The sequence below is a fragment of the Salmo salar genome, chromosome ssa25 (genome assembly GCF_905237065.1).
Source record: "Salmo salar chromosome ssa25, Ssal_v3.1, whole genome shotgun sequence".
Lineage (NCBI taxonomy): Eukaryota > Metazoa > Chordata > Actinopteri > Salmoniformes > Salmonidae > Salmo > Salmo salar.
Window position 1 is genome coordinate 12962343 of NC_059466.1, and position 25775 is coordinate 12988117.

At 44.2% G+C, this 25775-nt stretch overlaps 1 protein-coding gene across 1 annotated transcript in view; it reads right to left on the minus strand.

Moving 5' to 3' along the window:
• LOC106586179 (bromodomain adjacent to zinc finger domain protein 2B) overlaps positions 1-25775 on the minus strand; it is a 107876-nt gene that overhangs the window by 49882 nt on the left and 32219 nt on the right.

Below are 25775 nucleotides of genomic sequence, written 5' to 3' on the forward strand. Positions count from 1 at the left end.
GTGTTTCACAAAAGACCACATCCGAAAAGCCCCTTTAACAAGTGTTTAACAGCCCTGGCATCTTTGTTATTGTATCATTAGACAAACTATTTCTAAATCTCCCCGGTGACTGTCCTCTGCAGCGGAGGCAGCTAGGCCTGCTGGTGATTACATCTGGGAGACAAAGCTATCCGCTGAATATTAAGTAACGTCATTCCTCGCCACCCCACCGACAACACTTACGAGACGACGCGAATGACATGAAAGCTGCCGCCGTGCGCCACTGGAAAGGCCATGATGCATTGTGTCTAGGTGTCCATAGTTGAATCAAAACCCTTCTAATTTATACTTAATAATTACAACAGTACTCTTTAAAAAGCTATCAAAAGAAACAATCTAGCCTATTGTTTACGGGAGGATCATTTATTCTCAATTGCATGAAGATTGAACGAACCAACAAATATAGTTTAGATTTAATATAAGGTAGGCTAAATAACCCAAATCAAATATGAAATGATCCTACATTAGATACTAGATTAGATTTAAATGGAAGTCAAGTCTGACTCACACACACACACACACACACACACTTTAATCTTTCCTTGATGTCTGCCCACTTCTCTATTCTATTGTGAAATGTTGCAGAAATAATTTCCTCTTGGGCAATTCATTTCTGCTGCACAAGACAACAGACGTGTCTCTCTGGGGCCTCTCTCTGTCTAGAACAGAAAAACTGTCTACAGAAATAATCAGAAAAATGTTCCCTTAAAACAATCCCTCAAACCCCATTACTTACTAAACGTACATTTGAGGAAATTGAAAACGAAACATGAATGAGACGATGGCAAAGACGATAATTACAAAAATTAAAAATCAAGCATTTTCTAGACATGAGAGGCCAATCCTGCCTTAATGATCAGAACTTAGCACTGGGTTTAGCTTGATTTTTATAGGTTATTAATGTGCATGGCACAGTGGCGCTGGTATTCCAGGTGCTATAGAACCTCCATGTGAGCAGGGAAATTAATCTGACTTTGGAGTGTGCATATGCAACTCATCTTGAGCCCCTGACGGCATGCCAAACGCAGCAGCACACACAATGCACACATTACTAACAGCAGGCTGCAGATCCCATAGAAGCCATGCTAATGTACAGGAGAGGATTTATAGGAGAAATGGATCTGCCTAAAATCAGTCACGTTCTGCAGATATCACCCTTCCCACAATGCAGCTTTCTGCCTGGAGTGCATGTCATGCCGCAAACAACAAGATATGCTCCTTCCTTCAGACAATTTGATGTGCTTATAAAAACAGACCCATCTTTTTCTTAATGAAAACAAGGTGCAAATCCCACACACCTCCAAATGCCACTGATCACTGAAATGCCATGAGCTCATTAGGCCTGTTGGTTACGGTGGAAAATGCCATGTCTGTGCTCCCTGCAATTGTGTGTGTGTGTGTGTGTGTGTGTATGTGTATATATTGGTCAGTGTGTATCCACGTATGTGTAAGCCTTGCCCTCCTGGTGTAGCCAGGTTGGTCAGTGTGTGTCGGTTCGGTGTGTGTGTGTGTGTGTGTGTGTGTATGTATGTGTGTATATGTTGGTCAGTGTGTATCCGCGTATGTGTGTGTGTAAGCCTTGCCCTCCTGGTGTAGCCAGGTTGGTCAGTGTGTGTCGGTTCGGTGTGTGTGTGTCGGTGTGTCATCGGTCCAACCCAGCATAACAGATGGCTGATGCTAAACAGTGATAATCCCACAACAGAGTCATCAGCATGGACTAGCAGTATTCAGACTGCCGACGGACACAACATCTTCTCCAGCTAATGGAAGGAGCAGGGCTGCTAAAGATCTCCAGGAAGCGTATAATACAGAATGCCTTGACCCCATTCAAAGTCAGCTAGAGAGCTGCTGCATGCTACCGCACTACACTACTAGCCTCTCACCATGCACTCTGTGTGTGTCTCAAGTGGCACCCTATTCCCTATGTAGGGCACTACTTTTGACCAGGGCCCTGGTCAAGAGTAGTGCACTATATAGAGAATAGGGTGCCATTTGGGATGAACATGCCTGTTCCACTAATTACAGCCCTGCTGTATGTCACACCTCTGTCACTTTACACTAGGGATTCATATTTTCCCGAAAATAAACCAAATTTCAACAAAGGGAATAATTCATGTTTATTCAGAGAGTGCCGGGAAATAAATCCATTTAAAGCTTTAAAACCCAAGATATGGTTACTCAGGGTTCTTCCAAAATGAGATAGTCGCTGTTCCACATTGTAAAGCTTTCACAGAAAGTGAAACTGATATTTAGTAAAGATAGAGTAAACTTTGATCGCCAATGACATGGTTGTGAATTGCGAAACAGGCCGTTTATAAATTCAAAGCGTTATGTACCTCAATTAATTCAGTGCATTTCAGCAGAATACCTAGGCTATCTGGACACAGAACGCTCTCAGGACGCACCCCGAATAGGCCATAGCGTTTTCGAAATCATACAAACTAACGGTAGTCAAACAAAAAACAAATTATCAAAGTTGCTAAGCTCGCTAGATAACCTCCAACGAATGACAGAATATCTCCTATTTGGCAAAATCGAGTTGATTATACAGATAGCAGATCAGCTCATGAATAACGGGGAGATGAAGAGAGGAAATTGTTTAAATATCAAGATCTCTTAACGGGGACCAACTCGGTTAAAATAAATATCCATATCTACTCTCATACCGTTTGTTGATCACACATTCTCTACTGACACTCTCATATGGGCAGCAGTACGACACAGCGCAAAGAATGTTAAGAACTGTATTTTGACCTGCATAGGCAGGTGCTTTGATAATCCAAGCTATGGATTACAGAATAAAGTTAGGATTTTTCTTGCAAGACAAGAGTCTGGATTTTGGGTTTCAGTGGGATTGGTACGATAGGAAAATAGCCTATGCACTATATATGGCTATATAAAGGCTACCATGTGAGTGAGTCAATAGGTAAATCAGAAAATAATGTAGCCTAAATGTTCCTGATCAGTGATTGATGAGCAAACGCACAAATGGGCTATCACTTCCACTTGTCCAGCCAGAGATGAATTAACCATACAGACAGATTCTGTGAAACAAAAAAATCACAGATTTTTGGTCGGGAGTAGGACAAAGTGAAGAGCAAAATCCAGTTGTATAAAAACGATAAAGACGATCATTAGCACACACCTTCATTTAGCTAACTATTTCCCCTGCCTAATTGTTACCAAATATCAAAACGGAGATTCAGTGAAAACTAAGATCCAACATTGATTGTCTCAAAGCAGCGCGATGAGGGTGCTGAAATTATCATCTAGGTGACCCCACACACGACTATTGCTTTAAATTTAACAAAAATATAAAAGGCAACATGTAAAGTGTTGGTCCCATGTTTCATGAGTTGAAATAAAAAACTTTCCATAAGCACAAGTCTATTTCTCTCCAATTTTGTGCACAAATTTGATAACATTCCAGTTAGTGAGCATTTCTCCTTTGCCAAGATAATCCATCCAACTGACAGGTGTGGCATATCAAGATGATTAAACAGCATGATCATTACACAGGTGCGCCTTGTGCTGGGGACAATAAAAGGCCACTAAAATAAGCAGTTGTCACACAACATAATGTCACAGATGTTTCACGTTGAGGGAGTGTGCAATTGGCATGATGACTGCAGGAAATGTCCACCAAAGCTGTTGCCATATAATTGAACGTTCATTTCTCTACCATAAGCGGCCTCCAACGTCGCTTTAAAGAATATGGCAGTACGACCAACCGGCCACAAGAAACCACACCAGCCCAGGACCTCCACATCTGGCTTCTTCACCTGCGGGATCATCGGAGATCAGCCACACGGACAGCTGATGAAACTGGGTTGTATTTCTGTCTGTAATAAAGGCCTTTTTGGGGGGGAAAACTAATTCTGATTGGCTAGGCCTGGCCCCCCATTGGAGCCAGGCTTCGCCGTGCCCAGTTATGTAAAATCCATAGATTAGGGCCAAATTCATTTATTTCAATTGACTGATTTCCTTATATGAACTGTAACTCAGTAAACTGGTTAAAATTGTTGCATGTTGCGTTTATATTTTTGTTCAGTGTAGTATAACAGTTGCATATTACTTTGGGAGTTTCAGTATAAGCAAGAATTTGATAGATGCCTTCATTAGCCGACTTCATTCCAAAATGTTCATAATCAGTTGATCATAACTAAAGGTGAGTGTTCCTCTCTCTGTACTTTTTCTAGGCCCAATGGCTGTTTCCTCATCTCTTCTCTCCGCTGCCACCCACTGTGTTGTTCTCAACCCCAGTTTAAATCTAATTTTGCCTACTGTTTTGTAGAAATCTGACTGTGTGTGTGTGTTTGTGTGTGCTCAGGCTCATTTAATTTCTGTGATGTCGTACCAGGCCTGGGCTCTGGCTTTCAGCTCACCGGGCTTGGATCGGACCGGGATAGAATTTTCAGTTCTGATGAGAACAACTCTAATTCAGGTCTCATGTGCAGTCTGGCAGTGTCAATTATGCATGTGCTTGGAATTTATGACGACTGTGTGAAGTAAATAAAAAGGCTTCCATGCGACAACCTGTTTGGATAACGTGCCATACATTTGCTTGCCAATCTGCTGCTGCATATGTTGTGTAATTCGTGGAATTTCAATAGTGTGACATCGGTGGGGAAAATGTTGTAATTTCCCGGGTCTCGTAATTAAATTTTTTCAGGAAACGTGAAGAGTGGTCCCGGGATCCCAGCTACCAGTGTTTATACCTACTTTACACATAAATAAATAAGAGAAATAAATAAGACACATAAGTAATGGAGGAATAAGCCTAACACTCTAGTTTATGTGATAACCGTGGCCCGTGGATGCATTGCATTCATTCTCTATGACCTTAAATGGTGTAATGATTAGCTGTAGCCCCCGACATTGACTCGGGACAAAAACAATCTCTTGAAGCGTGAGCAGCGTCTTGCCCTGGCGCTCTGCATGGTTGCCTGGTGACACTGGCAGATTCTTTTTACCGACACAAAAATCACCAGTGTCCACCGCGTCCACTGAACACAATTAACGAGGCTTCTGCTACACTGGACAAATCGCTCGGCCACTGTTGAGCCGGCGTGATTTGCGGCACGGAGGGAATCGATGGATGGAAGGGGATGTTAAAAAGGCGGAAGGGGATAATCCGACCTGATCAGCACATTACAGAGCCAGAGAGAGAGAGAAAAAAATATATAAACTTCACCCCCACCTCACTCCCAATCCCCTTCCGAGTTCACCCAGCAGAAGTGAATTATTTGAGGGTCTTTTTTTGTATACACTTCTGTGCGTCTGCCTGCCTGCGAGGATAATAGCTCCCTGTAGCGGCTGGTTGATACAGCGGAGGAGGAGGATGGTCGGGAAATTGGAAAGTGTCTCAGGTCAGCATGGCTGGATGCATCTTTAGTTCACTGGTAACATCCACAGTTCAGCTGAAATGCCAGGACGGCTCCACTGAGCATCAAACGGCACGGCAGAGAGACCGACAGACCTACAATTCTGCCTGCGTTTGTCTGTCGGTCTGTCCTTTCCGGCCTTGCCGTCCACTACCTACCTCCCTTCCTAGACAGTGATGAAGGGCTCCGTGTGCCACGGCTTTCTAATGCAGGAAACGTTCGATTGGGACACATCTGACAGAGTGCTGGAGAGACACAGTGTGCTATGATGAAAGGAATGAGGCGACTTTAAAAGAGCACTCCCCCCCCCTCACACTCCCCAAACTCTAATAACTAACGCCTCCAATCATGATCAAACAGGCCTCTTAGTATTTTGGTGAGGGAGGTCATAGACTGACAGAGTTGCCATGAGAGGATGTGACCTGGGAAAGCAGAAAGAAGAAAAGAAAATCAAAATAATAAAAACGCACCGCACGTGTTGTACAGGGAACGTCTCAATGTTTTAGCACAAGGGAGTCAAATCTGGTTGAACCATTCATCTCCGGCTGTGTGTTTGTAATAAGCCCCTAGTTTGTACCACGTGCTGCCAGACAAATGAAACCATGTGCTCCTTGGGTCTTGTTCAAAAGATAAAAGCTATTTTTTGTTGATGTATTTTATTAGGAACCCCATTAGCTACAGCCAAAGCTGCAGGTACTCTTCCTGGTCCACATGCTGTTTGTAATTGACAGGGAAGTTACATTACAGTACTATTTATAAGAAAAGTCAAAATGTTAATTCCCTAAAACGTATGAAAGTGTTAGCCAAATGCAGTAAGCTAGTTTATACATAGCCTATACACTATATTGACACACGTTTTTTAACTGTAGGACTTCAAGCCCTACTCAGAAGGGAAATGAACTACAACCCCGCAAGACAAAACTCCCATTTGTTTCACGTTGGTTCAAAATGGACAGCATCTCTCAGCCTTTCAGACCACTTTGGCATTGCCACAGTGGGTGACACATTACACTGCTCTATCCCCGAGCCCTGCTGCAACAAAACACCTCCTCCTCAGAACTGGCTGGCTGTCTGTCACAGCTAGGCCACATAACATTTAGTCCTTTACAGCCCAAGCTGTAATCACATTTTTGACCTAGTATGCAAGGGCACGTATCATCTCAATCCACACAGCAGATCCATCTGTGTTCATAACAGCGGGAAAATAATCTTTTTTTTTTTTTTCCTTCCTTTCTTAAGAACGACCCACAAAATACAAAAGGCAGAGCGTTTGGTCTTCATCATTCCTCTGGGAGCATACATCTTTTAGGAGAGGAGACCTTCACGCCAAAAAGTAATTCTGTTCGCATCGACTGCCGAAAACGCATATCAAATGCTTACCGTGAACAAAGATGGAGGGGGGAGGGGGTAGTTTGGGAGGCAAATGAACTCTGATGAATGATGTGGAAGTTCAGTGTGACAAATGTTGGAAGAAATGCATTTGTCCTTCGCGGCGGCGTTAGCGAGCTAGTGCGGGTTCTGAGCGCAGTGGAGCTAGTGGAGGCAGATCATTTCCATTTGGAGTGATCCAGGGGCGGAACGTAGGGAACGCGGGGGCCTGCAAACAGGAATCCCACATGTTCCATACAAACTGGTATCCATCACACAACACATTCCTGGGCCTGCAGCCTTTCCTGGCCACGTCAACACCAGACATTAGCCATAAAATATGGAACCCTGCACATTTTAATTATAGAGGGAGAAGAAGAGAGAGGAGAGAGAAGGAGAAGAAGAGAGAGAGGAGAGAGGAGAGAGAGACAGGCGGGGTACTTCATTAATCCGTCAATCCGTTGCTAGCCTTTGAGGGAGGCTGACACGAGACTAAGTAATAAGTATGTTGGTACCTACAAAACCACTTAGGAAGGGGCCCCATTTCAACAGCACCAATAGCCTTGGCGCTGGCACTAAAGTCAAACAAGACCATACTAATCCCAATACTACAGCGTTTCTTTCAAAACAATTAACTCTGATGCCAAACCAAATATTTGCAGTGTTGTAGTGGATTTAGACAACAGCGCAGCTTCTTAAGCATACTCAAAATATCCCCCTGAATCTAGCTTTAAGTAACCTTCAGGTTTTGCTTATACCAGGAGAATAATTCTCAATGTTACCTTCCAGAATGATAACTCTCATTACAGCAGTTCCATATGAACTGTTAACTGGATATATTTAGAGGTCCATTACACCAGAAACTGTTCATGGGAATGATTCCTCTTAATGTGCACTTCCCAAAAACATGGAGAGAAGGGTATGGCAACTGGCCAGCCAATGCTGGTTAGAGATAATCACAGTGTTATTACTGTACATAACATACATTCCCATCTCTCTCCTCTCGTTTACTCCTAAACCATTTGCTCAACTGTTTTCCTCCCGCAGGCTACATCACAATGATTATCTGTTGCTAATAAGGGAGAAGAGGAAATATGAGGGCCACGGAGCAATAGTGTTATTGCACAATTTCTGTTGAATCAAAAGTGGGAAATGGTACTATGGTGCTGATAGCTCCTGTGAAACGGAGTCATCACTAGCCGGCTACCACCCAGTTACTCAACCCTGCACCTTAGAGGCTGCTGCCCTATATACATAGAATCACTGGCCACTTTAATATGCTTTACTCATTTCATATGTATATACTGCATCATATTCTACTGTATTTTAGTCAATGCTCGTTGCTCGTCCTAATAATAGATTTCTTAATTCCATTCTTTTACTTTTAGATGTGTGTATTGTTGTGCCTTGTTAGATATTACTGCACAGTTGGAGCTAGGAACACAAGCATTCCGCTACACCCGCAATAACATCTGCTAAATATGTGTATGTGACCAAAAACATCGTATATTCCAGTACAGAATGTGTTTCAATACAATAACTGTATTTAATTCAATCTAGTTAGAATACTTTGTGTAGCCCATCTACATATTCACAGAGAGAAAAAGAGGCGCAGAGAGTCAGATATACACCGAGAGAGGAGGCAGAGGGAAGAAAAAGACATGAGGTGAGAGTGAGTGTGTGAGAGAGACAGAAAGAGAGAAAGGCAGAGAGAAAGAAGACCAGGTAAAACCACAGGAGAGAGAGAGGAAATAGGAGACACCAGACCTCCATCAGTGGTCTCTGATTGGATGGAGCCTTTTCCAGTCATGATATACATAATGCAGGTGACACGCATGTGAGAGGCAAGACAAAAAGCTAACTGCTACTGCTTTCAGCCTGGAACAATGAGGACCACTAAAAGCATCTGCATGCTCAGCCTAATGCTCCATTGTCACCCAAGATGCTACTCAAATCTATACAGGGCCTGAGGAAAACGCTTCAGGCTACAGCAAGGCCTCACACATTTTGTTACGTAAACATACCAGTAAACATATTTCTTGGGCTGCTTTTCCTAAAAATGGGAGATACAAATTGTCAACAGTATTTAGATTTGCAATTCTCCCAAATGTGATTTTAAGGAACAAAAGACAGACCCTAGGCCTATTTCTTTGTAAAAAATAAATAATCTGATTGTAGTGTGGACTATGAAGTTTGAGTTGTCTATTACATTTTCAAAACCAATATTTATTACATCAGCCCAAAATATGAAACATTCAAGTCATAACGGCAATAAAAAAAAATTAAAAACTGGCAATTACACAAAAAACACCTATTTACTTTGTGTGGCCTTCACAGTTTCCCTTGCTAAAATAATATTTATCGGTTCCAAACAAGTGTTAAGGTGGGAGATACAAACAGTGTCTCAGGAAAACCTCATTTGCATATAGCTTTAACATGCAACTTAAATTATCCACACAAAGCAAAAGGCGTTAACACATTTGGACCACAACTCACTCAAAAATAAATTCAGCATTTAAAAACTCTGTAATATTATGGGAGAGGAGGGTGTATTTGCATGTCAACAGGAGAGAAGAGTTTGAATCTAAATAGAACGCAATCACCTTACAGGAGAGGGGACGGATAGAAATTAAACATGAGCCTAGGCTGCCAGTGCAAAGGTCATCCTTCATTCTGCACTGCTGAATAAAACAACCCTGACCCATGGGCATTTCCCCACTCTGCTCGTTCTACTGTAATATACATCTTCATTGTCTCTGGTTTATCTGATGAGAGACAGCCAGACTTTTGATGAACTACTTTTTTAACTTAGCCTAGTTGATGAGAACTTGGACCTACAGTGCATTTGGAAAGTATTCAGACCCCGTCCTTTTCTCCACATTTTGTTACAGCCTTATTCTGAAATCGATTAAATAAAAACAATGTATCATCAATCTACACAAAATACCCCATAATAACAAAGCAAAAACCAGGTTGACATTTTTGCAAAGGTATTAAAAAATAAAAAACAGAATTACCTTATTTACATAAGTATTCAGACTTTGTGCGATGAGATTCGATATTAAGCTCAGGTACATCCTGATTCCATTGATCATCCTTGAGATGTTTCTACAACTTGATTGGAGTCCACCTGTGGTAAATTCAATTGATTGAACATGATTTGGAAAGGCACACACCTGTCTATATAAAGGTCCCACAGTTGACAGTGCATGTCAGAGCAAAAACCAAGCCATGAGGTTGAAGGAATTGTCCACAGAGCTCCGAGACAGGATTGTGTCGAGGCACAGATCTGGGGAAAGGTACCAAAAAATGTCTGCAGCACTGAAGGTCCCCAAGAACACAGTGGCCTCCATCATTCTTAAATGGATGAAGTTTGGAACCACCAAGACTCTTCCTTGAGCAGGCCGCCCGGCAAAACTGAGCAGTCGGGGGAGAAGGGCCTTGGTCAGGGAGGTGACCAAGAACCCGATGGTCACTCTGACAGAGTTCCTCTGTGGAGATGGGAAAACCTTCCAGATGGACAACCATCTCTGCAGCACTCCACCAATCAGGCCTTTGTGGTCGAGTGGCCAGACGGAAGCCACTCTTCAGTAAAAGTCACATTGACAGCCCGCTTGGAGTTTGCCAAAAGGCACCTCTCAGACCATGAGAAACAAGATTCTCTCGTCTGATGAAACCAAGAGTGAACCATTTTGCCTGAAAGCCAAGCGGCACATCCGGAGGAAAACTGGCACCACCCCTACGGTGAAGCATGGTGGAACTGGACTGGAAGACTAGTCAGGATCAAGGGAAAGATGAACGGAGCAAAGTAAAGAGATGAAAACCTGCTCCAGAGCATTCAAGACCTCAGACTGGGGTAAAGGTTCACCATCAAACAGGACAACGGCCCTAAGCACACAGCCAAGACAACGCAGGAGTGGCTTCGGGACAAGTCTCAATGTCCTTGAGTGGCCCAGCCAGAGCCCGGACTTGAACCTGATCAAACATCTCTGGAGACCCGAAAATAGCTGTGCTGCGACGCTCCCCATTCAACCTGACAATGATTGAGAGGATCTGCAAAGAAAAATGGGAGAAACTCCCCAAATACAAGTGTGCCAAGCTTGTTGCGTCACACCCAAGAAGACTCGAGGCTGTAATCGCTGCCAGAGGTGCTTCAACAAAGTACTGAGTAAAGGGTCTGAATACTTATGTAAATGTGATATTGCATATATTTGTTTTTTCTGGCTTTTTTTTACATTTGCAAACATTTCTAAAAACCAGTTTTTGCTTTGTCATTATGGGGTATTGTGGGTAGATTGAGGGAAAAAACAGAATAAGGCTGTTTGTGGAAAAAGTCAAGGGGTCTGAAGACTTTCCGAATGCACCGTATATAATCAACAAACCAAGACATCTTAACAAAATTATTTGCAATTAAGTGGTAGGCATGGTTTTTTGTTGCAATGTAACACTACAGATGACCCAAATGTTTCACCAGATGTTTAAATGTAAAGCATACGGTTGGCGTTTCCACTCACTACCAAATATGGTGAGGAGAGGAAGCTCAGTGGCCGGCATTTGGGAGAAGAAGGAGCGCGATGGATTTTGACCGACATTCTGCTAATTTTCTCATCGATTAAATATTTGACCTCCATACAGTTCTGTTTCCAAAACTAGAATTTGTAACAAACCGAGTGGATTGCGTTTTGTAGATTTGACCATTTAGTTTTTAAAATTGCGTTATAGGAGTGCATTGGCAAATTTTGTTATCGCACACTCGCACTTCACAGTGTTGGAGTACCCTAATGGAAATATGCAGATAAATGCTAGAACGTGCCAAAATGATCTCACTAGCTTGTGCTCGGCTCTGCCCACCTACTTGATTGTTCTGCCCACTATGATTCATTTGCTCCTACTGGAAACGACAGGCTGTGGTCTATCTTGGGTTAGTTATAAATATCTTAGGTAATGCTCTCTTGAACTAGGCCCTAGTTGTACTGGTATGTCAGCAGTTAGCAATAGCATAGGTCCTCAGGTTGTATGGTGATGTCTGACGCGCTTCTAATTTCACTGGCTAACAATAGTGTACTGCCGCCAGAGACAATGGGACCCAAAGTCCAAGAAGCTCAAGGCTTTAGGGGCAAGACGCCACAATGTCACTGACCTTCATGCTCCGGTACGACCAAACAAACATGTCTCCATGCTATTTATGTATAGAGGGAATGACAGGGGCATACACAGCTTTCATCCCATTTCTCTGACCCTGTCAGATGCTGAGGCTGAGCGAAAAAGGCGAACCAGGATCAAGGTAAACAACACCATGATGGCTTTCTCATTCCTGCAGAGGGGTCCCCTCAGAGGAAGCCCAGAGCATAAATCACATATCCGCAGCACTATACAAGGGGCCTGAGTCCCAAACCCCATTTCCTATATAGTACACTACTTTTGACCAGAACCCTATGGGATTCCCTGGTCAAAAGTAGTGCACTAAAAATGTAATAGTGTGCCATTTGTGACACAAACCAGGGATTGGGCTGCAGTGAAGCCCGATGAAGCAAATAAAAAATGATCCAGAGCACAGCGTCCCTGGCAGAGCATTTGTCAGACACACACCATCCATATACGTCCACTGGTAGAGGATGGGCATTAGAAATACTGCACACTCGACCCACTGAAGTGCCGCATACGGTTCACCTCGATGCTAACGTGTGTAAATCTGACTGGGCTCTGTCGGAACCTTACAAGGCGTATTACAACTATGAAAAACAGAGCGCAAAATTGTTGTTGCCCAATCTACACAACCTTAGATGGAGGAAAAAAATCCCGCGTCAGATAATGCATTTTTCACTGCACAGAGAAAACATGCAGGACATGCGCAACAGCATAACGTTTAGCCTTCCCCTCAGGTTTCTTTTGGAAAAGTATAAACCGGCTCCTGGTGTGGGGAAACACGGGATTAGCAATTCAAATTCTTGTCCCACATTGAGGCTGAAGAGGCCCTAGAAATTCCAGATAGGACAGCGCATTATTAAGATAACATGGGCAGCAGCAACACAGCCGGGACAAGGAGAGGCCAGCGCATTATTAAGATAACATGGGCAGCAGCAACACAGCCGGGACAAGGAGAGGCCAGCGCATTATTAAGATAACATGGGCAGCAGCAACACAGCCAGGACAAGGAGAGGCCAACGGTCTCCTGCCACATTCTTCTAGCCCAACAGGGAGTGTAACACTCAGGGAGACAGTGACTTACCCAAGCCCGCCTCTAACATAACATCCAACCATACAGGAGCAGCTAACTGGGGTAAACTGAGGCCTTGATTTTGTTTAACTTCCTGTGTCCTACGATGCCAAGGCTGCTACATTATCAAGGATAAATCCTGGTCGAAACTGCCAGGAATGACAAGCAGGGCTTGAAAAGGAAAAGGTGAACCAGATAGAGAGTTGTTGTTTCAGGGATGTCAGACATGAGGGCTGTGTGTAGAGTGTTGTGGGTGTAAGACATGGAGGCACTCAGTGAGCCTGCAGCAGAGCAGAGCCAGAGCAGAGCCAGCACAAAGGAAAGAAAGGAACCATGGCTGGTCACAGCACACGACAACAACAACCCCCCCCCACTCAACTGCAGCACACCAGCCATTCACCTTAAATCTGTCAATCAACCTCTGTCTATTCGGGCTTCACAGCACTATCTCCGCATGGGAAAGGATATAGCTTTCACACAACACACAAAAAATATATATATATTTCAAGAAGCTAACCAAGCCAAAATCTAGGCCTATAACCTCACTGAATCCTAAGGGAGAAATAAAAAAGTTGATAAAAAAATATATATCAAAAGATAACTGAAAATGAGAGGGGGGAAGAAAAAAAAAGAAGAAAGTTCCAATAGTGGAATTAAGATTGAGAAGCCACATGCTGCAACCAGTTCTCTTCTCAACACTGTCTTGTTGGTGAGCTGACAGACAGTTTCTCACACGGCCATCTTTAAGCCAGTCATGTGGGAAACACACAGTGACATCTCAAGGTACACAGCCGAGGAAAAACGGTCTCAGAAGGCGGCTGCATTGTCATTTCTGCTCTCCGTTTTAAAAGATATTAATCGCCTGTGATTAGCATAATCTAATCAATTTTGTGAATCGACTTCTAATTACCAGGAGCACATCTTCCTGAAATTAACCCTGGAAGCACAGACACTAGTTCCTTTTCACTAAAGCGAAACAGACATTTTTTTCAAGGCAACCATTTTAACCACCACAAACAAAGGATAGAGAAGCATAAAACAGAATGTGAACGAAAATTATTCAAAGTAAATAAAATGGCTTCACTGTATGCCCATCAAAATCTAACCGACTGTTAGTTAAGAGGAAAAGAAATCGCTTAGACCTTTCACTGATGGGAAGACAATGAATGCATGTTGCTTATAACAAAATTGTCTTTCAAGCTGCTTTTTCGCATTTTGGAAATTGGTCTAGTCTTCATCTTAACATGTTGCCTCGGCTAAATCCTAAATTAACTCCAGCAATATGGACACCTAGAACTATGAATGTGCTCTACAACACACACACACACACACACACACAAACACACAGTATGCAAATGCTGAACAAGAGAACTCATTTCAACCAATATGCCTCATTGGTCTTTTAGTCTTGAGATGTTGTTGGGTATCATTTCGGTTTTGGAGTGTTGTAGAAATAGCGAGTAATTATCTTGAAGCATATAACCCAGCATAACCTTAAACTAAAGACAATTTCTTAATGTGAGAAATGTGCATTATAATCAAGGGGGTAACACTCCAGAGAGCTGTCTGCATTAGAAACAGGCCATAAAAATACATTGCACAGGAATATTTCATCCGTGCACGAATAGAAGGGCCTTAAAGAATACACAGGTCTGATTTGAAGAGCTTGATTAAAATGAAATCGTATTCAAAAAAAAACCCTGAAGGTCATTCATACTGTAGGCAATCCTTTCAGAGCCTTGAATAAAAGCAATGCGGGTCTGTGAAAGCACAGTCAGTACTCCTCCATTCCTATTAGAAATTCCCATTTCTATTCCTCTTTACAATTACAGCGTATGGAACTAAAATTCAGCACACAGATTTATTGCGTTAAAACGTGTACACAGCAACAAGACAGATAAATAAGCAGATTAACGCTTGCCAAAAGGTCTGAATGTTGTTTTGACTAACGGATCTTTCCGATTGGTCACCCTTCAGCCTTCATCTTGCATTGGATTCGTTCCATGTCATATCAACAAGCCATGACACCTGAAATTGTTTCTGTAGTTGAAAACACAACATTAACATTACTGCAACATATCTGATGAATTAAGCTAATTGATTGCACCCAAACTAGTGCTTTAAATTTATAGGATGCACATAATATTTATTAAATATTACCTAACATCTGATTTGGACCTTGTTTCTTACTCAATTGTAGGAAGAAGTGAGGAATTTCCCCCCCCAAAAAACTAAAGCCACCGACTCCCCACCACCACACGCCAATCCCAAACCAAAAAAATAAATAAAAAATGTATTAGTTCTCCATGTCAAATCAAATTTTATTCGTAACATGCTTCGTAAACAGGTGTAGACCACCAGTGAATGCTTACTTACGGGCCCTTCCCAACAAAGAGGAAGAAAATGTTGAAATAATAGAAAAGTAAAAAACACGCAATAATAAAAACACAATGAGTAATGATAACCTCGCTATATACAAAAGTATGAGACACCCCTTCAAATTAGTGCATTCGGCTATTTCAGCCACACCCGTTGCTGACAGGTGAATAAAATAGAGCACAACGCCATGCAATCTCCATAGCAAAACATTGGCAGTAAAACGGCCTTACTCAGTGACGTTCATCGTGGCACCAACATAGGATGCCACCTTTCCACCAAGTCAGTTCGTAAAATTTCTGCCCTGTTTGAATACCACTGCTATGGGCTGTCTCATCGTCGTCGATCAGGCCTATCACCGTCGCGTCGTCAGCAAACTTAATAATGGTGTTAGAGTCGTGCGCGACCACACAGTCGTGGGTGAACGGGGAGTACAGGAGGGGACAAAGCATGCACCCCTGAGGGGTCCCCATGTTGAGGGTCAGCGTGGCAGATGTGTTGTTGCCTACCATCACCACCTGGGGGTGGCCTGTCAGGAAGTCCAGCATCCAGTAGCAGAGTGAGGTGTATAATCCTAGGGTCCTTAGCTTAGTGATGAGCTTGGAGGGCACACAAATGGTGTTGAACGCTGAGCTGTAGTCAACGAACAGCATTCTCACATAGGTGTTCCTTTTGTCCTGGTGGGAAAGGGCAATGGAGTGCAATAGAGATTGTGTCATCTGTGGATCTGTTGGGGCGGTACGCGAACTGGAGTGGGCCCAGGGTGTCTGGAATAATGGTGTTGATGTGAGCCATGACCTACCTTTCAAAGCACTTCATGGCTACAGATGTGAGTTCTATGAGGCGATAGTAATTTAGACTGGTTACCTTGGCGTTCTTGGGCACAGAGACTGTTGGTCTGCTTGAAATGTAGGCATTACAGACTGGGGCAAGGAGAGGTTGAAAATGTCAGTGAAGACACTTGCCAGCTGGTCAGCGCATGCTCGGAGTACGCGGACTGGTAATCTGTTTGGCACTGCGGCCTTGTGAATGTTAACCTGTTTAAAGGTCTTACATCGGCTACGATGAGCTCGTCTGATAGGCTCACGTCACTGGGCAACTCGTGTCTGGATTTCCCTTGTTAATCTGTGATAGTTTGCAAGCCCTGCCACATCCGACGAGCGTCAGAACCGGTGTAGTAGGTTCGATCTTAGTCGTACTTTGCCTGTTTGATGGTTCATCGGAGGGCATTGTGGGATTTCTTATGTGTTCGGATTGGTGTCCTGCTCCTTGAAAGCAGATGTTGCCCGTAATACATGATTTCTGGTTGGGATATGTACGTACAGTCACTGTGGGGATGACGACATAGTGGATGCACTTGTTAGTGAAGCCGGTGACTGATTTGGCAAACTCCTCAATCCCGGAACATATTTGAGTCTGTGCTAGCAAAACAGTCCTGTAGCTTAGCATCCGCTTCATCGGACCACTTCCGTATTAAGAACATCACTGGTACTTCCCGCTTCGCTCCACAGGTAATATTACACTTCACTACATTACAACGGCTTGATTTGTTTGATCTGAGCAATTCTTCTTAGCTAGCTACATAGCCGTCTTTGTATCAAAGATAATTGTGTAGTTTAGAGTAACTGAGTAATTATCGTGGCTAGCTATCTTCGTCCTCCTAACGTAGTCAACACTGCTAGCTGCTAGCTAGCTAGTCATCACTGCTAGCTAGCCAACTTCTACCGACTAGCAGCACCGCAGAAACTATTACATTACAACGTAACGACGTAACGACTTGATTAGTGTGGTGTTAGTGTTAGTTAGCCAGCTACATAGTTGTCTTTGCTGTCTCTGTATCTAAGATAATTGTGTAGTTTGAGTTTGAGTATTATCGAGGTGAGCTAGCCAGCCGCGACGCGGCGCCAGACTTACTCAACACACCTAGTCATCATTAACCCACTGCCAGCTAGCCAACCGTTACCGACTAGCAGCGCTGTAGATACTAATACTTTACAACGGAACGATTTGACTAGTGCAGTGTTACCTAGCTAGCTACTTAGTTGTCTTTGTCATAGCTTGATAATTGTTAGCTAGCCAGCCATCGAGGTTAGCTAGCCAGCTATTTCCGTCCCCCGCGACGCCATTTTTCCTAACCCAGCCTACTATTACCGACGAGCAGCATTGTTGAAACAAAATACACTACAAGGAACGTCTTGATTAGTGTTATGTTAGCTAGCTAGCTACAAAGTTGCTTTGTATCATGACAAGGTGTAGTACTGAAACCACCGAGGTTACCTAGCCAGCTACACGTTCAAAGTCAACAACGCAGCCACTGCTAGCTAGCCTACTCCACCAGCCAGCAGTACTGTATCATTTTAGTCAATAAGATTTTTGCAACGTAAGCTTAACTTCCTGAACATTCGAGACGTGTAGTCCACTTGTCATTCCAATCTCATTTGCATTAGCGTAGCCTCTTCTGTAGCTTGTCTACTATGTGTCTGTCTATCCCTGTTCCCTCTCCTCTGCACAGGCCATACAAACGCTCCACACCGCGTGGCCGCTGCCACTCTAACCTGGTGGTCCCAGCGCGCACGACCCACGTGGAGTTCCAGGTCTCCGGCAGCCTCTGGAACTGCCGGTCTGCGGCCAACAAGGCTGAGTTCATCTCAGCCTATGCTACCCTCCAGTCCCTAGACTTCCTGGCGCTGACGGAAACATGGATTACCACAGATAACACTGCTACTTCTACTGCTCTCTCCTCGTCTGACTACGTGTTCTCGCATACCCCTAGAGCATCGAGCCAGCGGGGTGGTGGCACTGGAATCCTCATCTCTCCCAAGTGGACATTCTCTCTTTCTCCCCTGACCCATCTGTCTATCTCCTCATTTGAATTCCATGCTGTCACAGTTACCAGCCCTTATCATTTATCGCCCTCCAGGTTCCCTTGGAGAGTTCATCAATGAGCTTGACGCCTTGATAAGTTCCTTTCCTGAGGATGGCTCACCCCTCACAGTTCTGGGTGACTTTAACCTCCCCACGTCTACCTTCGACTCATTCCTCTCTGCCTCCTTCTTTCCACTCCTCTCCTCTTTTGACCTCACCCTCTCACCTTCCCCCCCTACTCACAAGGCAGGCAATACGCTTGACCTCATCTTTACTAGATGCTGTTCTTCCACTAATCTCATTGCAACTCCCCTCCAAGTCTCCGACCACTACCTTGTATCCTTTTCCCTCTCGCTCTCCTCCAACACTTCTCACTCTGCCTCTACTCGGATGGTATTGCGCCGTCGCAACCTTCGCTCTCTCTCTCCCGCTACTCTCTCCTCTTCCATCCTATCATCTCTTCCCTCTGCTCAAACCTTCTCCAACCTATCTCCTGATTCTGCCTCCTCAACCCTCCTCTCCTCCCTCTCTGCATCCTTTGATTTCCTCTGTCCCCTATCCTCCAGGCCGGCTCGGTCCTCCCCTCCTGCTCCGTGGCTCGACGACTCACTGCGAGCTCACAGAACAGGGCTCCGGGCAGCCGAGCGGAAATGGAGGAAAATTCGCCTCCCTGCGGACCTGGCATCCTTTCACTCCCTCCTCTCTACATTTTCCTCTTCTGTCTCTGCTGCTAAAGCCACTTTCTACCACTCTAAACTCCAAGCATCTGCCTCTAACCCTAGGAAGCTATTTGCTACCTTCTCCTCCCTTCTGAATCCTCCTCCCCCCCCTCCTCCCTCTCTGCGGATGACTTCGTCAACCATTTTGAAAAGAAGGTTGACGACATCCGATCCTCGTTGCTAAGTCAAACGACACTGCTGGTCCTGCTCACACTGCCCTACCCTGTGCTTTGACCTCTTTCTCCCCTCTCTCTCCAGATGAAATCTCGCGTCTTGTGACGGCCGGCCGCCCAACAACCTGCCCACTTGACCCTATCCCCTCCTCTCTTCTCCAGACCATTTCCGGAGACCTTCTCCCCTACCTCACCTCGCTCATCAACTCATCCTTGACCGCTGGCTACGTCCCTTCCGTCTTCAAGAGAGCGAGAGTTGCACCCCTTCTGAAAAAAACCTACACTCGATCCCTCCGATGTCAACAACTACAGACCAGTATCCCTTCTTTCCTTTCTCTCCAAAACTCTTGAACGCGCCGTCCTTGGCCAGCTCTCTTGCTATCTCTCTCAGAATGACCTTCTTGATCCTAATCAGTCAGGTTTCAAGACTGGGCATTCAACTGAGACTGCTCTTCTCTGTGTCACGGAGGCTCTCCGCACTGCTAAAGCTAACTCTCTCTCCTCTGCTCTCATCCTTCTAGACCTATCTGCTGCCTTTGATACCGTGAACCATCAGATCCTCCTCTCCACCCTCTCCGAGCTGGGCATCTCCGGCGCCGCCCACGCTTGGATTGCGTCCTACCTGACAGGTCGCTCCTACCAGGTGGCGTGGCGAGAATCTGTCTCCGCACCACGTGCTCTTACCACTGGTGTCCCCCAGGGCTCTGTTCTTGGCCCACTCCTATTCTCGCTATACACCAAGTCACTTGGCTCTGTCATATCCTCACATGGTCTCTCATATCATTGCTATGCAGATGACACACAATTAATCTTCTCCTTTCCCCCTTCTGACAACCAGGTGGCGAATCGCATCTCTGCATGTCTGGCAGACATATCAGTGTGGATGATGGATCACCACCTCAAGCTGAACCTCGGCAAGACGGAGCTGCTCTTCCTCCCGGGGAAGGACTGCCCGTTCCATGATCTCGCCATCACGGTTGACAACTCCATTGTGTCCTCCTCCCAGAGTGCTAAGAGCCTTGGCGCGACCCTGGACAACACCCTGTCGTTCTCCACCAACATCAAGGCGGTGACCCGATCCTGTAGGTTCATGCTCTACAACATTCGCAGAGTACGACCCTGCCTCACACAGGAAGCGGCGCAGGTCCTAATCCAGGCACTTGTCATCTCCCGTCTGGATTATTGCAACTCGCTGCTGGCTGGGCTCCCTGCCTGTGCCATTAAACCCCTACAACTCATCCAGAACGCCGCAGCCCGTCTGGTGTTCAACCTTCCCAAGTTCTCTCACGTCACCCCGCTCCTCCGCTCTCTCCACTGGCTTCCAGTCGAAGCTCGCATCCGCTACAAGACCATGGTGCTTGCCTACGGAGCTGTGAGGGGAACGGCACCTCCGTACCTTCAGGCTCTGATCAGGCCCTACACCCAAACAAGGGCACTCCGTTCATCCACCTCTGGCCTGCTCGCCTCCCTACCTCTGAGGAAGCACAGTTCCCGCTCAGCCCAGTCAAAACTGTTCGCTGCTCTGGCACCCCAATGGTGGAACAAGCTCCCTCACGACGCCAGGACAGCGGAGTCAATCACCACCTTCCGGAGACACCTGAAACCCCACCTCTTCAAGGAATACCTGGGATAGGATAAAGTAATCCTTCTAAACCCCCCCCTTAAAAGATTTAGATGCACTATTGTAAAGTGGTTGTTCCACTGGATATTATAAGGTGAATGCACCAATTTGTAAGTCGCTCTGGATAAGAGCGTCTGCTAAATGACTTAAATGTAAATGTAAATGTTTTTGCTTGTAAGCAGGAATCAGGAGGATAGAGTTATGGTCAGATTTGCCAAATGGAGGACGAGGGAGAGCTTTGTATGCATTTGTGTGTGGAGAAAAGGTGATCTGGAATTTTTGCGCCTCTAGTTGCACAGGTGACATGCTGGTAGAAAATAGGTAGGACGGGTTTCAGTTTTCCTGCATTAAAATCACCGGCCACTAAGAGCGCTACTTCCGGAAGAGCATTTTCTTGTTTGCTTATGGCCCTATACAGCTTGTTGAGTACGGTCTTCGTGCCTGCATCGGTTTGTGGTTGTAAATAGACAACTATGAAAAAAAGGAGAAACACGCGCGCACACACACACCTCCCCTTGATCTTACTCATTTAACATTTACATTTAAGTCATTTAGCAGACGCTCTTATCCAGAGCGACTTACAAATTGGTGCATTCACCTTATAATATCCAGTGGAACAACCACTTTACAATAGTGCATCTAAATCTTTTAAGGGGGGGGTTTAGAAGGATTACTTTATCCTATCCCAGGTATTCCTTGAAGAGGTGGGGTTTCAGGTGTCTCCGGAAGGTGGTGATTGACTCCGCTGTCCTGGCGTCGTGAGGGAGCTTGTTCCACCATTGGGGTGCCAGAGCAGCGAACAGTTTTGACTGGGCTGAGTTAACTTACTCAACGTCCTGTCAAAAAAACTAGCTAGATGTACAGTATATTATCAGTGTCCTTGTTCCGCCACGACTGAGAAACATAAGATATTGCAGTTTCAGGTCCCGTTGATAGGATAGTCTTGAACTGAGCTCGTCCAGTTTGTTCTCCAGTGATTGTACTTTCACCAATAGTAGAGGGTATAAGCGGTTTATGTACTCGCCGACGTAGTTTCGACAGGGTGCCAACTTGTTGGCCTCTCTTACGCAGCCTTTTTCTTTTTCAAGTCTCTGGGATTAGCCTGGTCCAGGGTGAGCAATATGTCCTCTGCCTCCGACTCGTTGAAGTAGAAATCTTCATCCAAATTGAGGTTAGTGATCGCTGTCTGACAAGTAGTACGGAGGTGCGGCTTGGAGTATTGCGTCGTCGTCCAATATAATGTTCTCTCTATGAATCTGATTATGTTTTTCCCACAATTAGTTTATCATGAGTAAAAGCTATTGGTTTTCTACCCAAAGTTGCAAAGAAAATGTTGTGGTCCATTTAATAAACACAAGAGACCAACATCATTTATAAGGGTGTGGCAGTAGCAGCAGGAATAGTGGCATCTAGTGGGAAAAACCGTGTACTTTCACACTAATTTATGGTAAATAATGGCTAATTTCTCTGAACAAGGGAAAAAACATTACCAGATTCACAGGGAATATGTCACATAGGATGAAGAAGCAATACTCCAAGTCGCAGCTCCACACTAACTTGTCAGACAGAGAACTGATACTGTATACTGGTTGTTGGGGTGGGATTGCCGGGGGGGGGGGCCCAAATCAAATGTTTGGTACTATATTTATTTTAGATGATATGAATCAGAGAAATTAAAATGGCCATCAATTAGCTTAAAATTCTCAGAGATCACATTATATTGCAACAAAATAATGGTTGAGGAATGCTTAGCTTATCTGTTTCTATACGATTTAAGAACAATCTGAGATGGTGGGTGTCGAAATCCTCTGTGCTTTTTGAGGTGGAATGACCCATTGGGTAAGAGATATCAAAGGGAGAATAGACACCTCAACAACTGCTTGGACTTGGACGCTCAATAAATATGCTAGTGTGAAGACTATTACCACAAAAAAGACAAATTGTTAATTCCAGAGGAATTTAATTATAAAAATGGCATGTCCTTTTGAGGTTTGTGGGCAAAAGTCACACAATGAAGCAATTTGTAGTCAGCTATGATGAATAAAAGAGTGTTTCACATTTGGCCTAATTTCTACAAGAGCCACTTGAATCCCGATCCCAGGTTGGCCGGGGCTTGCCCAGGGCTAAGTGTAAGTGACCATTTAGAACACATGAATATCGCAACGTGAACATCCCACGCTTCTCTCAGAGAGCAGGCATTACTGTTAAAGAAGAAAAAAAGAAAAAGAAAAACAGCCTAAGTAACCCTGTGCACCTTTAAAGAAGGACTCAATACTTTTTTGGGGCAATTAATTAATGGAACGTCAAGCTAACCAGAATTATTCCATTGTGTTCTTGGTGTGGTTTTAAAATGTCTGGATGTGAAGATGTTTTTTCAGGTGTCTTTCTATTCAAGAACCACCACAGTAGTACAACGATCTCATAAAATTCAGGATGATCAAATCAAACCTTGAGCACAGATATTAACTCCATGATCCTCATACCAATTAGGCTGTAAATTAGCATTCGCAGTTAAATCTAAAACGGTTTGAATTTCTCAGACAGAATGTAAACTGACAGTGGCTAAACCAAGAGTCAGGGTGCTTATCTTTCCCTCTGGTTGAGAGGAAATAATTGCAGAATGAATAACAGTGAATTTAGGCATTTTGCTTGCTTGTGTTCTTACAGTAAACCTACGACGGCAGTTACGTTGCGCTCATCTGTTGTCCTGACACCTGTTCCTGTTTAAGAGCCAATCACAGCCTCGTTCCTTGGCAGACAAGCCGTCTGAGGCTTGTCTGCAGTACCACAATATGAAGGCTCTCCCGGCTAAAACAACTAGGCCAGTCTGGGCCATAGAACACAGTTGTTTTTTTAGACAAGCAAAAATTGGTCCCAGTAGCTGATACCAGAGATATCCCAAAATATGTGGGGGCAAATTGTTGGCCTCTTTCTGCCGAGCCCGAGAGGTACTCAAAATAAATGTGTTTAAGCTCCATACAGTACGTAAGTGGTCCGTCCGAAGACCTCTTAAAGTGTATGAGCTCCATCATAGAGCTGGGCCTGTATCCAAAAAGTGACTCAGAGTAGGAGTGCTGATGTAGGATCAGGTCCCAACCTGTCCATAGGCCGTCATTGCAAATAAGAATTTGTTCTTAACTGACTTGCCGAGTTAAATAAAAGGTTAAATTATTCATTATAATCTAAAAGGCAAAACTGACCATAGGTCAGCACTCCTACTCAGATGCTTTGTGGGTACAGGCCCTGGCCTGCATGGCTACAGATCCCCCAATCCGATTTAGTTATGTCATTTACAGAAGGAAAAAGTCAGTGCATGGCCTTGGCGGTACCACACATCTGTCAAAGACCGATGTTACGTGTAAATCAACTTTAACTTTGTTAACAGGATCACAGTTTTTAACCGCTGTAAAGCATCACAGAGACATCTTAACTTAATTTGGGAAACAGATGTCAAAGTGAAAGAAAAGCATAGTTTTCCCCCCCACATTGGGGGATTCCTTAGCACAGACCCCTATATTAACATAACTAGAAATGTTAGGATATGTCAATGAATAATAAAGTTAGGTCAGTATTTATTTACTATAGTATGGTATATGCAGGGCCTGTCCATTCATATAGCTGAGCCAAGCAAATGTTTTTGCGAAGTCAGATCAGATAAGCAAGTCTATCATTAACTAGGACTGGGAAATGCCAGGGACCTCTCGATAGATATTATCACGATACTTAGGTGCCCATACGATATGCATGGCGATTGTCACAATTCTATACACTGCGTGCACAATTACTAGGCAAATTGTATTCCTCTGGATTCATTTTATTGTTGAACAAACACAATGCTCTCAGTCAATCCAAAATGTTATTGAACCTCAAAGCTGAATGTTTAACAAAGGAAAAGTGAGTTTTGTCTTTCTCAGGGAAATGTATAAAAGTGTGCAGAATTATTAGGCAACTATTAGTGTGCAGAATTATTAGGCAACTAAATTACAAAAATAATTTCTCTCAACTCACTTGTTTATTCTCAATTTTTATAGTAAGTGTAACAGATAAGTAACACAAAATGACAATTATAACATTTTTGGCCTTTCAAAAATATTCAGTGACCAATATAGCACCCTTATTTTCAATAACTGCCATGAGCCTTCCATCCATGGAGTCTGTCAGTTTCTTGATCTGTTCACGATCAATTTTCGCTGAAGCAGCAACCACAGCCTCCCAAATGCTGTTCAAAAAGGTGTATTGTCTTCCATCACTGTAAATCTCACGTTTGAGAAGGGCCCACAAATTCTCAATAGGATTTAAGTCAGGTGAGGAAAGGGGCCAGGTCATTATTCAGGCATCTTTGAGGCCCTTGCTGGCTAGCCAAGCAGTGGAGTACTTGGATGCATGTGATGGAGCATTGTCCTGCATAAAGAGCATGGCCTTCTAGAATGCTGAGGACTTCTTCCTGTACCACTGTTTGACGAAAGAATCTTCCAGAAACTGGCAGTAGGTTTGGGAGTTGAGTTTCAGTCCATCTTCAACCCAAAAAGGTCCAACTACCTCATCCTCAATGATAGCAGCCCATACCAGTATCCCTCCTTCACCCTTGCTGGCACCCGACTCAAAGTGGTGCCCTGTGTCCATTACTGATCCAGTTACGGGCCCATCCATTTGGTCCTCAAGAGTCACTTTCATTTCATCTGTCCATAAAACCTTTGAAAAATCTGTCTTCAGGTATTTCTTTGCCCAATCTTGACACTTCAACTTGTGAATCTTATTCAGTGGTGGTCTTGTTTCAGTCTTCTTGACCTTGGCCATGTCTCTGAGCGCTTGACACCTTGTACTTCTGAACACTCCAGGTAGGTTGCAGTTCTGGAATATGGTGGCACTGGAGGATAATGGGTTCCTGGTAGTTTGACGTGTAATTCTTCTCAAGTCTTTTGCAGTTAATTTGCGCCTTTTCTTCCCCATGCGTTTTTTGCACCCCAGTTGACTATTCGCAACAACACGTTTGAATGTCCGGTGGTCACACCT